At 31.3% G+C, this 15,933-nt stretch overlaps 2 pseudogenes; both read right to left on the bottom strand.

The window, feature by feature from the left end:
* Positions 1-1,472: 1,472 nt before the first annotated feature.
* On the bottom strand, positions 1,473-12,587 carry LOC128160691 (uncharacterized; annotated as a pseudogene).
* A 2,602-nt stretch (positions 12,588-15,189) lies between these two features.
* On the bottom strand, positions 15,190-15,904 carry LOC128161017 (uncharacterized; annotated as a pseudogene).
* Positions 15,905-15,933: the final 29 nt, after the last annotated feature.

Below are 15,933 nucleotides of genomic sequence, written 5' to 3'. Positions count from 1 at the left end.
TTTTAATCTTGACGTTTAAGATAGTTAAGACTATTTTAGCATGGTTATTGTGTTATTGGCGCTTCTTTGAATATATATTTAACTAAATATTGTGTATTATTGAAAATGTCTAATGTTTGCAAAAGTGCTATATATCATGTGAAATTGTATATCAAAAGCGCTACATGTATACCCCTTTGAGTGTCAGTCTTAGAGGTATGAGCAAGATGCAGAGCTCACAATTCTATGTCGTGTAAACAAGACTTGTGCCCTGTTTTTGTTAACTTGTTTTCCTTATACCGGTAAATGTTCTTTCTGAAGCTGATTTCTCTCTGTTCTAATTTGTTTGAGCATAATTGAACAGTTCCTAGCGTTTATCACATTCATGTTTGGTGCAGAACTGGAATTTCACTTCCAACATTCCAAACATAAACAAATATTTGTTTACATGACACAGAATTGTGAGCTCTGTATCTCGCTTATAACACGATAATAATAAAACAATTTCATTGGCAAAAGTCAAATTACTTTTATTTCGAGTTTCAGCACTTCTGACAAGAAAATAAAAATGGCGTCAGTGTTGCCTATATCAAACTCTCTAATGCTGATTTCAGCATAATAAAGAGAACCTAGTGAGTACCTATATATTCAAGTCATACCAGTGAAACTTTACATACATAATTATGTATATCTAAAAGTGGAATCAAACGTTGCCTAAGTTTCTATAATAAATTGAAAATAAAAATTAAATTGAATCAGGAAAGTTTGACGGCGCTCCTATTTAGCACGCATGCTCTTTCCATCGTTGGAAACTAACAGCCATACGCAACTAATTGTACATTATAACATAGACTAGTGCAACTCGATGATACCCTTGTTAATGCTTACGTATGCATATTGATTTATCAACGACGGGGTATTTTTATTATTGTCATTTTCATATCTTTTTAAACCAAAGAGTTTCGCTTTTCCATAGGTGAAATGAGAATAATAGTTGATCAGGAGAACGAGAACAGTTTAATAATTTGCCCAACGGTCAGTAATTGTATGCACTGTTCCGTTGTTGAAGAATGAATTCCTCCTAGTGCAACAATCACCGTATTAACTTTAAGGTAGGTGTTGGAGCATACTTATTAATATACTAAACACTATAAGTCAAAGCTTTACCGATTCATTGATACTATTACATATCAGTTTTCCTTTAAAGAATAATATCTTCTTTCAAAAGGGCGTACTAGTACTTGTACTTATTCTTTGAAGAACCATTTTGATTATAAATGTACCAAATTTGGTTGAAATTTGTCGTCCGAAAATTTGTAGACAACACAAACAAGATGAAATGGTATTAAATAAACAGTCATGAGGCATATTAAGATCACATACGATCAGGCGAGATAAAAAATCATAAAACCAAACGTAGAAAATTCATCGAAAATGATATGTATATACACAAAAAAACATATATAATATAGATTTGTTGCATTATAACAATTATAAAAGTAAAGTAATAACAATATTATGTCAATTTATCCTGAACGTAATGGTATGAAGTTTTACTGTGCTGTGACTTTTCATTGTTCTGAATGTTTACTGGTTATCTTGCCTAGCTCAGATGTCAGAAATAAATTACAAAATCTGGATATGTTTTAAAAAGGTCGCATTGCGAAACGATCCTGTTGTTCTCGGACGTTCTGCTTGGTTTTTCGCCTCCAGAAAGGCTTCTCTGGTGTGGGAACCTCTACGCATCACTGATTGTACACAGATTGGTTGGTTTTTATATTTTTTTGCCTTAAAAAAGGATATACTTTATAGTGAGTGTAAAAGAGATACTTAATATGATGAGAAAAAAGAGAGAGAAAATGTTATTTTTAATTTAAAGTACAAAGTGTTTACACCAAAAATTTGCCTTTTCTAGTTTTATGCCTTATTACTTTACCTGCTGAACTAACCTTTTTGCTATTATTTATTATAAATCATCTAAAGCGTCATTTTGAAAAGTGTTATCGTACAGTGTTAGGTCCCTGATGTAGAAGATCCTTGTTGTGAAGTTTACTTACTATTAAATGTTTAAATTTCTCATTATTCTCTTTGCTTGCTCCCGATCTGTGAGGCAAATCTACTGCAATTTTTAACGTCTTATCACGTGTCAGACGCTCAGAAAATAGTTTGGAGAGCTCTGTCTTGTCTATGTCTGCTTTCATGATATTGTTCGTCATTTCGTCGATAGTTTTCAGCATCCATCGCCTGTAAAAAAATTGCTTGTTTGTTAAGACCGGAGAGTAACGCCTTTACCCATGAATAAATTGGTTATTGGTCGCTTTTTATAAAACGATATTGATGCCTTTTTTAAATTTACCCAAGTATGTAATGACATATCATAACTATACTGAACATATATAAGCATGTAAAATTGAAAAAAAAACTAAAAAAAAAACTGCACAAGTAGTTTTGTTTGGTGGATATTCTAAATTATTTTCACAAATCGCTGCAACCGTTTATAAAAAGACTTTTTGTTGTTAAACTTGCTTTTAAACTGTTGTTACAGTAATACAATGAAAACAGTCTGACCAATGAAAAAATGAATAATTATTCATGTAAGAAAACCTATACATGTAATCTGATTTATAACTTACCGGGTCTCCATTTACTCTAACCTTTTCTAGAAGATCTTTCTGGAAAACATATCTTATAATCAAGTTATGAACTTTTATTTTTAAGACAAAAATCAGAGGAAATATTTTGTGAAATGATAATAATTACGGATGATGGACAATTTCGACGCTCAACTTCTTTCATTAGTTCTTTGTCCATTGCTTCTATCATGTCCATTTGTTCTTTGTGATACTGGTCCAAAACTTCAGACAAGTTTTGTCGTTGATTTTCCAGGTAATCTATCATTCTATTCTTATATTTTTCATTCAGTTCCTTTATTTTCTGAATGTGGAAAAAATGTTAATGTTCTACATTTTTTTATATTTCGTTATTAAAGTTACTTAATTATGCATATACAAGTTCTACATACTTTCATATAGATCGTTCTTAAAAATAACATTTTATAATATTAATTTGATAAAATATCCTCTGATTATGTTTTGTACTTATAAAATATTCGTTTATATGTTCGCGGGCGAAAAATATGAGTCAATCGTAATATGTTTTTAAAATGTCCTAATAGTTGCAAATCTGCATTTTTGTTTTAAATCAAAGAAATTCTCTTGGAAACAGAATTCTTTATCATATAAAAGAGGATTGTATTTACCTTTAACGTGGTATGTGACACCTGTCGATATTAACGTGGATAAAGTGCATTATATTCAAAATACTTTCACCGAATAAGAGTTTTCATATTTCCCAACATTTGACCCAAAATAATGTTTTGGAAAGGTACTGTGGAATCATTAGATTTCATGGTGGCTCAATTTTCGTGGAATTCGTGGGTACCTCTCATCCACGAATTAACATCCTCCACGAATTATTAAATTAAGGTAATAAAGGCATATTTCCTTTGTAAATTTTAGAGAATGCACGAAATTACGTCCCCACGAACCTGTAAAATTTAAGCAATCCATGAAAATTGGCCTCCACGAAATTTAATGATTCCACAGTAATCATTTAGAAAAGTCCTAATGGAACTGGAACTTAAAACTTACAAATGTAGTTAACCCTCTTAACCATTGCATACGCTGTTAGATATAAAATTAGACTTGATTTTATTGTTTATTTTAATAATAATTACGTCACAATATGTACTTTAGGTGTCACATAACACCTTAATTTAAAAATTTGTTTAAAACTCATAAAAAATTGCATCTTGAACAAGTGCAACAAGAGGCCCATGGGCCACATCGCTCACCTGAACAGCAGTTCCTTGTAATATTACATTTCGTAGCATATGCCTTTTCTATTTTAAACATTGAACCCCCTTCTGGGGACCCAGTTATGGTTGGCTTGAACAACATAAATAGTAACATAGGAATGAAAATGTGTAGCACTGCGGTGGGACCGCACGTACACAACCTGAAAAACTGAACGTAGAAGAGTTCCACTTCAAGAGGAATAACTCTCAGACTCTACAGAACATCAAGAAAGATAACTCTTGGTTCCACTACATTAGAGTTTACACAATTTGAGGATCCTTGCATAGTAATCTCACAAACTGTAGCATTATAGTTCTCGAGAAAAACTTTTTAAAAACATTTTCAATACATCTTTCTATGTTAAACTTTGAACCCCTCTTGGGGCCACAGTATTAGTCCAGTGCTAAAGTTTTAATTATTTGGAATCTACTTTATTTAAGGATGCTTGCATAGTTATCTCACAAGCTGAAGCATTATAGTTCCCTGGAAAAAGATTTTTCAACATTTTCCCTCTATATTTATATGCTAAACTTTGAACACCTCTTGGGGGCCCAGTATTAGATTGAGGTCACGGCTTTTATAATTTCGAATCTACACTATTTGAGGGTGCTTACGTAGTTATCTGACAAATTGATGCATTGTAGTTCTCAAAAAGAAGATTTTAAAACATTTTCCATATATACCGGTACTTCTACATTTAATTTTAAACCCATCTTGGGTCCCTACTATTAGTCCAGGGGTCACTATTTTAAAACTGTCGAACCTTCATTATCCAAGGTTGTATGCATGATAGTAATCTCACAAATTAAAGCATTGTAGTTCTCGAGAAGAAGATTTTTTTAACATGTTACCTTTATATTTCTATAATAAACTTTGACCCCATCTTGGGGCCCCAGTATTGGTCCGGGGGTCACGATTTTACCAATTAGGAATCTACATAAGCGAAGGATGCATGCATAGAAATTCCACAAACTAAAACATTGTAGTTCTTGAGAAGAAAATTTTTAAACTTTTCCTTTATGTTTTTTAAAATAAAACTTTGAACCCCGCCTGGGGCTGCAGTTTTGGTCTGAGGGTCACGATTTCTACAATTTAGAATCTTCATTATACATACAAGCTTTTGTGTAAATATTGGCATTTCTGGTGCAGTGGTTCTTGAGAAGAAGATTTTTTATTTTCCTATGTATTTCTATGTTAAATTTTGAACCCCGCCTGGGGCCCCAGTTTTGGTCCGAGGGTCACAATTTTTACAATTTAGAATCTTCACTATATATACAAGCTTTTGTGTAAATATTGGCATTTCTGGTGCAGTGGTTCTTGAGAAGAAGATTTTTAAAGACATGCACCATATACTTACTGTTTTGCATATATCTCCCTTTTGAAAAGGGCTGTGCCCTTTATTTTAACAATGTATAATCCCCTTTCCATAAGGATGCTTTGTACCAAATTTGGTTAAATTTAGCCCAGTGGTTTTTGAGAAGAAGTTGAAAATGTGAAAAGTTTACAGACGGACGGACAGGCAGACAGACGGACGGACGGACAACGGGTGATCAGAAAAGCTCACTTGAAACTCGGTTCAGGTGAGCTAAAAAGTGCTAAGCTATGTACTTTAATTCACTTTTCAATGAGGAGTACTGACTTTGAAGATATCTTATATTATTAAAATGTTGTTGAAAATGCTGAGAAATTGCACAATTTCTCAAAGTTTTGTGGAAAGAAAAATGTGCTCACAGCCGTCACCATCAACGTAATTAAGTATATTTTATTCGAAATCATATGATAGTTTTAATGTGAATTTCATTATGAGTGATGTCTGCGGACAGTTTCCCATTGATACACTACTAAAAATTTGGTGTCTTTTGCAGAGTTTTGGGAAACGATACGGAAAAATGCACATTAAATGACATTAGAATTACCCTTATTTTTTTTGTAATTGATTATTTATAGATTATTGATTTTTGGGAATTCTTGTGAAAATTGGATCATGTCGTACGATTTTTTATTCTGTTGTATTATTAAATCAAGGAAACATGACCAAATCTGCATTTTCTTAGTTACATAGAAATATTGACATCACAATTTTAAAGTATTAGGAAAAATCAGCTGTGGTGGAAAGTTGTTCAATTAAAAATGTATTTTTTGCCATTTCCATTGATGCTTCCAATAAAAATTAGTATAAAGACAAAATAAAATATTTTCAAACATGCAACTTACTTGTTATACCTTCACGAGTAACAATTTTATAAGAAACAAAAATACAAACATTTGAAGAAAAGTTAATGAGGAAACTGAATTTGCATTTCTTACTCTTCTTATACGAAATTATTGTTCAACTTCACACCCTGTACCAACTTTTTTTGGATTAGTACTCATCAGAAATACAAGTAGTTGATTTTCTCTTATTTTGTTCAAAATCATCTGTGCAGTATTATCAATTTACATAAAGCATACTTGTCCCAGCTCATATTTTAATGATTTCTATTAAAATATCTAATCTAGGCGTATTTTCCAGTTTCTTTTCGATGCAACTAAGTTTGATCCAGGTTGAATCTATCTTTTTTACTTAGTTGTGTTCACTATCATACATTTTTCATGTCTTCAGAACATATAATGATTACCTTATTATATTTCTTTTTCCTGCCGACATCATCAATGGATTCGGAAAAGTTCGTAATCTGTTTTTGACAACAATGGTTAAAACCAAACATTACAAAGAACATTTCTATTTTAATTATTATTAAATACAAAATCATTCACCTGTAACAGTAACTATAGACGTACTTTTGTCCGCGTGGTATTAATTTACGCTATGAACGCGGGCACAAATTTTCCGCTGAATTTTTTCCCAGTGTACTTAAGGTATTAGATGTATAACGACCACATTTTGTACCTAATAAATGAATGGTCCGATATCCTTAATCATGATATCATTTTGAAGATGTTATCAAATAAAAATACTCCACCAAAGGAATTTTCAAAATATTAATTATGGTCCAACTAATTACACCTTGAATTTTGCATTGAAGTCTATGGGCAACGTATGTTTTAATAAGATATTGTCAATAGTAACTTAAAATTTGTAAAACTCTCTCGGTTAATACATGCATAAAGTTTCTCTTTTTTAAAATATGAAATAAAATGAATCATTTACCGCAGATATTTTGACGAAATTAAAATTTTCTTTTTTTCAACAAGGGGAGATAACTCTTTAAAAAAAATTTAAGGTGCAAAATAACCGGCTTCTTATAAGTGGTCAGTCATGTGAATTTGGTTCATTTCACTTTCATTGTTATCTAGCAATACGTATTTAACTGGTTTAAAATGATCCAAAATTGTTCAACATCCCTTCATTATACATTGAATACCTTAAAGTGCATTTTGGAATGAAATGTTGAAATTGCATTACATGAATAAGGATAATCGGAAGTTTCTACATTATATAACACTTGCATAAATTATACGTATACCCAATGTATATCGTTTTTATCTATGGAAACTGTCAAACAGATTTGTATTGAGAATTCGCATAATAAATAATTTAATCTAAAGATTTGAATTTTCTGTAAATTTACTTGCATGAAATTTAAACTTCTCCCAGCTTAAGATAACGGCACGTGTCAGACGACAAATAGCCCCAAGCGGGTCTGTCTTTCAATGACCCAATTAACTACACGCTAAGACCCGTGTTTTTACTGCAATTTTTAGATCCCTTTGTACCCTGACTTTTAATTGTTAAAACTGATCAACTCATAATTTAAACGACATGTGAGCCCTTATATTGCAGTTAATAAAGATTCAAAGTGTTTCACAAGACGATTTTAGCCAGCGTCGTAACATCTTGACGGCAAACTAATGACTACCGACCAGTGCACAACCGATAATTACTGTTCACTGTGAACAGTTCTTACAATTTAAGTTCAGAGTTGGACAAATTCTAGGTAATGAAAATCGCTCAGAACTAAATCTAATGATAATTTTTCAAATGATTTTTTTTCATTCAAAAAATCCGCGTAAATTTTTTTCCGTGGATTAAATTGATATTGTGATTCCGCGGAATTATGACCCCGTGGAAAAAAATACGTCTAAGGTATTATGAGAGAAAAAACAAAGTAAAATCATGATTTAGATCTCCATAACTTTAACATATGTTTAAGATATATTTCCAATGCTTTCATCTAAATACTGTTTGAAATAATAATGAATAAAGAAGGAGATTCTTTCAATCAATTGCAAGTGTCAGTGATAGGAGAGCAAACATACCTGCTCTTTTACTTCCTTTGCTCGTTCAACATTCATTTTTGAAACCACCATCATTTGCTTATCTAAAAAGTTGTTAACAGTTACTTCATTCTCTTCTTCATCAGTCAAATTGTCAAAAACTGCATCCAAGTTTTGAACTTCCTAAAACATGTTCAAAACAAACACTGAACAAATTTTCAATTTTAAATGCAAGTTACGGAAAAAACCAATCCAACAATCAAATTAAGCAAGATTGTTGAGGAAATATAAGTGTCTTTATGGTAATAAAAATAAATAAATAAAAAGAATGAATTAGCACATGATGTCCACAGGGTTTGCAGAATGAATTCGGAAAACATATTACACATCCAAACTTCATTGAAACCTGATCAGTGTGTTTGATTTTGTGATTTTAGATAGTGAAAATAGAACAAATATTGAGCTTTAATTATCATATTTGATTTTAAAATTTTATTCTATTAATTTCTTAAAATATTGAACAAAATAAATTCCATGAAGTCAATCATTTCCGAAAACTGCAATTTTAAAAAAAAATCCATAATGCCAGAAAAGGGGGATAAATAATATGAAAATATCTCCCTTGCAAGGCAAGAAAGTGGCCATTTATATAACATATAACTATGTTGTAGAGGGAATCTAAAAAAATTAACTAGACTTTGACCCGTGCATACATGGGTTGACATTGCATAGGATATCGGACATTTACGAAATACATACATCGACATACCGTATTGTTGACATTTACATAACCACGCTACGGTTTCAAAGCCTCCCATATACAGGTAATGTAGCAGAAAATTGCAGATCGAATCGCTCCGAAAAGATTTTGGAAAAAATTAATAAAGTCGCATTGAAATAACAGTCAAATTATTCGTAATAAACTATTTTGAGGCTGTAAATATCTCTCATGTAAAAATTTAATTATTTTACTTAAGATTCAACACTTTTTCACCAACGTTTGTTACTCGCTTCAAATTCACTCACCATTTTGACATTCGAAACTCCGGGGATTTTTCATAATAAATTCACTGTGTTAGAGTTATCTCCCGTATTTTCTTTGATGAACAGAATATATTGCAAATTTCCAATGAAAATTTACACGCAGTTGTATTATCGTTTCTGAGTTTATTCATGCAAAAATGATATTTTGGAAACATAAACTAAAGAGCCTCCCATGATTAAGTGTGAATGTAATGCGCATGCGCAAGATTGTAAAATCCAAAAAATACAGATGATTTCCGGAATTTCTTGAGGAATTTTCATTGATTATTCAGTAGCGAAGCCTGATTGAGAAAAATAAAAACAAATTGGTAATCATTAAGGACCAATGATGTTTGAAATATATAAAACAAAAGACAGAACTCATCTGATTTCTCGGTATTAAAGCCCAAAAAACGAGTCAATCACTTTAATATAGTAACTATTATTTGACCTGTGCGTGCACGAGTTGGCATAACATATGATATCGGACATTTACGAAATAGATACATCGACACACCGTATTGTTGACATTTACATAACTAAGCTTTAAGCCTACAATAATGCTATAAATTTCACTACACTCTGCTAAGTTAGAAAAATCCAACTAAAAATCTCGGGACAGGCCTTTACCACAGTTAAAATGCCTCCGATATGTATAACCGTAATGTAGTACATAATTGCGCAATCGCTCCGAAATGATTTTGGAGAAAATTTATGAAACTGCATTGAAAACAACAGTCAAATTATTCACAACAAACAATTTTGAGACTGTTAATACCTTTCATCTAAAAATTTAATTCAGACATGTACTAATGAAGAATTCAACAATTTTCACCAACTTTTTTCCTTGCTTTGAATTTGCACTCCATGTTGACATTTGGAACTCTCGGGATTTTTCATATTAAATGCACTGAGTTAGAGCTATCTCCCGTATTTCCTTTTATGAATATATGACAATTTTTTTCTGAGTTTATCCATGAAAGTGTGGTATTTTGGAAACATAAACTAAAGAGCCTCCCGTGAGTAAGCGTGAATGTAATGCACATGCGCAAGATTGTAAAATCCAAAAAATTTAAGATGATTTCCGGATTTTTTAAAGGAATTTTTGTTGATTATTAATTAGAAAAGCTTGATTGAGAAAAACATAAGAACAAATCGGTAATCTTCAAGTACCAATGATGTTTAAGATATATAAAACAAAAGACAGAACTCATCTGATTTCTCTTATTGAAGCCAAAAAATCGAGTCTATTATTTTAATAAAGTAGTATAGATATAGATGTTGATGTATAACCCCCCCCCCCAAAAAAAAAATGATAATAATAAAACATAAAATAAAATTCATTAACATAATTTTCACAGCATCATCCTGAAATTGAATCAAGAGAAATTGTTTGGAGAGTGCGACTTAGTTTTAAAGGACTTAGACACGATTTTAGTTCTTTTATTTATTAATTTTTATGTATGAAACTGCTTATTTCCGCATTTTGAATGATTTACCAAGATTTGAATGTTAGAAGTCAAATTAAAAAGGAGATACAGAGGAAAGAATTCACTGTTACGTAAACAGAGCTCGAGTTTTATATTTGTTTACAGATAATGTCTTTGAAAAATGACTTATAGCAAACATATCAAACTTATTGAATGTGTTCAAAAATAATAATATCAACAGAAAAAAGCAACACTTATATGAAACTTATATCAATAAACCACATACGAACTAAATAATGACACGGTTCGAGCTTTGTTTACAAAGCAAAGAATGTCATATTCAGTATCATGTTTAAAACTCAATTTCATATTTTCAGATTTTTACAAAGCATTAAAAATACCTATATATCAACTATTCAAAATTAAAATGTAAAGTGGAAAACTAAAAAAATAGAGCTTAAATCGTGTTTAGATCAATATTTCTGCTTTATCAAAAACAAATCCGATACAACTATTTTATTTATTTTATTAGGTAAACATGCCTGGTAAAAATTATGCTATATACTTTAAAATGAAGCAAACAGAATTGTCGAGATCTGCTAAAAATCAAATCGTAAGAATGACTCACAATCTTGGCTTTCTTTATGAAATTCTCAGTAGTTTCTTCTTGTTGATCCTAAAGAAAATACAGGTACGGACAAATGTTCAGTTTTAGTGTTGGAAATTAACGTTTTGATTTGATACGTGTAGTACTTGCTGAAGAATAAAATCTGGAAATTCTTGCATTGCAAAACTAAATAACACTTTTGTGTGTGCAACTTTTAGTACTGATCTACAATTAAGACAATTATTCAAGTATTAAAGATAATATACATGTTAAGATTTTTAAATACTATTCTAACATATACATGTTAAGATTTTCAAATACTATTCTATTGTGTAACTAAAATATAGTGGCTTTTTTTAAAGTAATAATTGTAACAATGGTAATAATTATTGTAACTGTCTGACTGTTGATTGTTTGAAATAAAACAAATGTTTGTTTTCATTGTTTATTGAAAATCAAAACGATTCCCTTTAATTGGTAAGTACAATTCATATTACAAAATTTAGTATTCACATACCGGCAATACATTTTACCTTCTGTGTTACATCATTAAGTCGTGTTTTATACTCTTCCTGGAATGATTCACTATTCCACGTCCAGCTCCGATGAGAAGCATTAAATGTTATATCATCCGAGTGTTTCTGATGAATAATGACCAAAAGAGCGATTTCCACAGGTTTCATATCAACGTGTAGAACTTTGGTCCAGCTCTGCGATAAATGCCTTGATCTATATATAAATCATCGAAAAAAATTGTGTTTTGAAATAAACATCATAATACTTATATACCAGTTAAAAAAACAAAACAAAAAACTCCCAAAACCCCCCCAAAAACATCCAAACCAACCAAACAAACAAACAAACAAAGTAGGAAGAAAAAAAAATTGAAAATGTCAGAATACATCCTATACAATAGTTGTTTTTATAACCTTAAAGGTATTAGCTGAAAATTAAAATTAAGTTCTTATTTTACGTCAAGATTTTAAAACCAGACATATCTTCACAACCAGGTAACAGCCGTGTTGCCTGGTCGTTTATCTTGATTTACTACGAGGCAATAAAAATAAAACATAAAAATACAACATATAGTCATCAATCTTTTATTAGTTTTATTTATTAAAGATTGACAAGTTTGGTCTTTCCTGATATTCATCTAAACCCCCTTAAAGCTTTAGTTTGATTAAGTACTCTTCAGTCACATATTGTTATGTTGAAAGTAAAGTAAGTAAAAAGAATTAAACAGTCATTTTACTAAGTTTAATAGTTCATTTCAATATGATAATTTTTATTTTTAAAATTTCTTCTATTTATTCATCTTCATTTTTATTTTTCAGGTAAATAATGTTACTATTATCTAAGAAACAAAAGAAATAAAATTAAAACGAATTATATAACATTTACCCTTTCCTTTGTTTTATCAGCAGATAATATTCTCGCTGATTTTTGAGGATGGCGTGATAACAGTATTCCCATTTTCAACGATGAAGTCTACCGGAGGATCTATCAATTCAAAGATTAAACCTGTGACTACTGATATTTGAATGCGACGGGCAATTTGCCAGTTCTTTTATCAGTTTGTTCCCACGCGTTGTGTTAATAACTGCAATAAACAACCCTAGGGTAGCTTTCGTCAATTGATATGCCGAGCTATATTTTCCTTTAATGTTAATATCTTTTAACTTTTTATGACGTTATGTGTTGTTTGCATTTACAGGTCGCATTAAAGTATTCAAATATTTTTTAAAAATGTCGGCTTTCATAGAATCCCTCATAAGCTCATAATTAAGTTTGTTTTTATATAATGAATAATGTGTATAGCGTTCTGTGATGCCACCATATACTTTAGTTGCAAATTGGTGTTGACTTTGTGTGAACTATTATTGTCACTGGTCGATGAGAGTATAAAAGGGGCACGGTCACGATTTTGGTCAAAAATTATCTTTTCGATTTTAATGTTTACAATGCTTCAGTAAGGCATTTTAAAAAGGCAATCAACATTTGAGTGCCATTTGTCGAGTCATAAGCGAGTTACAGAGCTTACAATTCTTCGCTATGTAAACAAAGGTTTTGTTTACATTTTGATTCTCAGCTATGTTAAGTGCGGTCATAAAAATAGCGATATTTATCCTATAAAATGTTAGCCTTTGAATAATCTTGATATTCAGTTCCAAAAAATTGTTACCCAAAGTGATATTTTATTGATATATACAAATCAGATAAATCGTTATCGCATGTGTAAATTTTGAGTCCCTTGGGAATACCCTGTCACGTGATAATTCGAAATCAGGAATCAGGAATAATACGAAAAAATGCAAAGGGCTTAACATGAACAAATTTAACTATTTCTCTTTCTGACTTGTCAAATGAACATAAGAAATTTCGAAAAGTGCTAGCTGAGAGCTTGAAATATATAAGTAAGAAAAATTATTAAATTTAACGTAAACAGTGTATGAACAGCAATTTGCAAGGAATTCCCACAATTAATGCTCATTTATATTAAATGCATAGCGATTTCATACAGCTCCCAGCACTTTTTGATATAATGAAGTTATAATGGTAAGACATGTAAATTTTCAATATATTTCATCAAGTGTATGCCCTTGCACTTCTGCATCTTATCTAGACCATTTCACTTTCGGCGTCACTATCGTGAAATTCAAACGCAAAACTGAATAAGATCATGATCGTGATGTTTATTTTCATTCATAAATAATTAAAAGCTGCGAATTTCACTAAAATAATTAGAATGTTGTTTCTGATACCACCAGTCATCATTACCAAATTGTTGAAAAAAATGAACAAAATGGCGGTCGACTTGTACCGGATAGTTTTAATCTTAGTTCATTTACTTTTGATTTCTTGCAGAAAAGTAAAACAAAAGGGCTCATTTATTTCAGAGAAGGTTACATTCCTAAAATTACTGTAACAAAAAACGAGGATAATACTGTAATTATTGCCGCAAGATGTTACCGAAGCATGAGGAAAGGAGAGTCACCGCATCGTTTACATGTTGATTTAGTGGAATTTGTAGTGAAAGATGCATATTGATCATGAACAGCCGGGTAAAATATATAGTTTAACATGTGTTACGTTATTGTGTTTTGTTGTCTTTACAAGTGCATACTTGAGATTGATTTCCAAGCAATTCTAATCTTTACTACAGCTTAATGTTTACTACAGTTTACAAACTTTAATCCAATTAATTAATGTTTTCCCTTTTTTTCCCACAACATTTGGTATATCAGCCTAATTAGAAGTTGAATAAAATCATCAACATGCAGATTGTTTTACTCTCATGTACATGATTATGTATATTTAAGCAGTGGCTACTCTGAATTGCTAAAAAATGAACTGTCTGAAAACAACACAACAATAAATAAAATATAATTTATATACTTGTAATAATTCATTTTACAATAACTTATACCAGTAATGAATGACTATGACATTCTAACATGACACTTATAGGGTCTCTGGCACATGTTCCCACATTGTTGGCCTGGTTAAGTGTATCCAGCAGTTTAAATTGCTTGGACTTAAAGAAGTACCTGCCGAGCAGGCATGTACAAGCCTTCCTCAACAGTGGAAGATCCCAAGAGGAAACAAGATCACACCTGCTTCTGTAAATCAAATTACAGTTGTAAAATACAAAGAGATCCACAAAAAGTTCCTATACTACCAAAAGAAATAAAGTCCAGGTACAAAACACACTTACACAAGTAATGTTACGAGTGAAAATCAATAATCAGAATAAAACTAAGATTCTTTAATGTCAAAATCAGCAATACTTTGGAAATATATCTTCAATAACAATTTTATTGCTTAAAAAACCCCAGAGTTCCAGAGTTAACCGATGAGTCACCCCAGTTGCTGAGATCAGTGAAAGGATCACCAATATCAAGACTAGTTACATCACAAGTCTCAAAATAAGCAGCGAATTTGGTGATGTAAAGCTTGGATCAACAATAAGCTATCAGGTGTGTTACATTGTACAACAGAAAATTTAAAACCTTTAAATTAATTACTTCTTTTTTTATACTGGATCTTGGAAAAGTGTAAGCAAGGCACACACTATCTAAACTTTGTTGATCGATCCAAATATACTGGTTGGAATCCAATGTGAAACTATCTTAACAGTTCTTATGTTACGAATTGGACGTTCCACATATATGCGATGAGCTGCAATTTTTTGAGTGATGTCAACATCCGACTGAGACATTTGTGTTCCACTTTTCACAAAGGATGGCAAGTTTAAATGTAACTTCAAAGATCCTAGTTCTGATGATATGGTAAATCCTTTCTCTGTCATGATACAGATGAATGTAGCCAGCAACCATAAGTTGATGTAGGAGTTTGTAAAATCCACTTTTCTCTGTGATAGTCACATCTGACATAGAACCAGTAAAGAGCTCACTGACAAACACTATATTTCCCATTGGATCACAAGCTATCAGTCATTTTAATGTTGTTCCTGATTTGTAATCAGAATACATTTGGGATTGCAGTTTCAAAGATGAAGGTTTCTGTGTTTTCAACTCTGTACAATCAATGATGGCAAGAGTTCTTGGAAATTCAGACATAAACTGTAGTGGCATATTTCTAATGATTTCATCTCGATGAGGCCATATCGGTATTGCACCTAACATCATATACATGTGATCAATCCATGCATTAAATATCTCAGTGACAGCTTGGGTAGAAATACAAAAACGTGCAGCTAAATCTTTTTAACTTAAGTTATGTCTAAGCGCATTAGTGTTACCAAGAGCTGTGTTTCCAGGTTCATCCTCTTAACTTCTTTCCTCTTCTTTGTAAATTC

Source organism: Crassostrea angulata, chromosome 8, assembly GCF_025612915.1.
Source record: "Crassostrea angulata isolate pt1a10 chromosome 8, ASM2561291v2, whole genome shotgun sequence".
Classification (NCBI taxonomy): Eukaryota; Metazoa; Mollusca; class Bivalvia; order Ostreida; family Ostreidae; genus Magallana; species Magallana angulata.
Note: the sequence above shows the minus strand (reverse complement) of the source record. Positions and strands in the feature narration are given on the sequence as shown.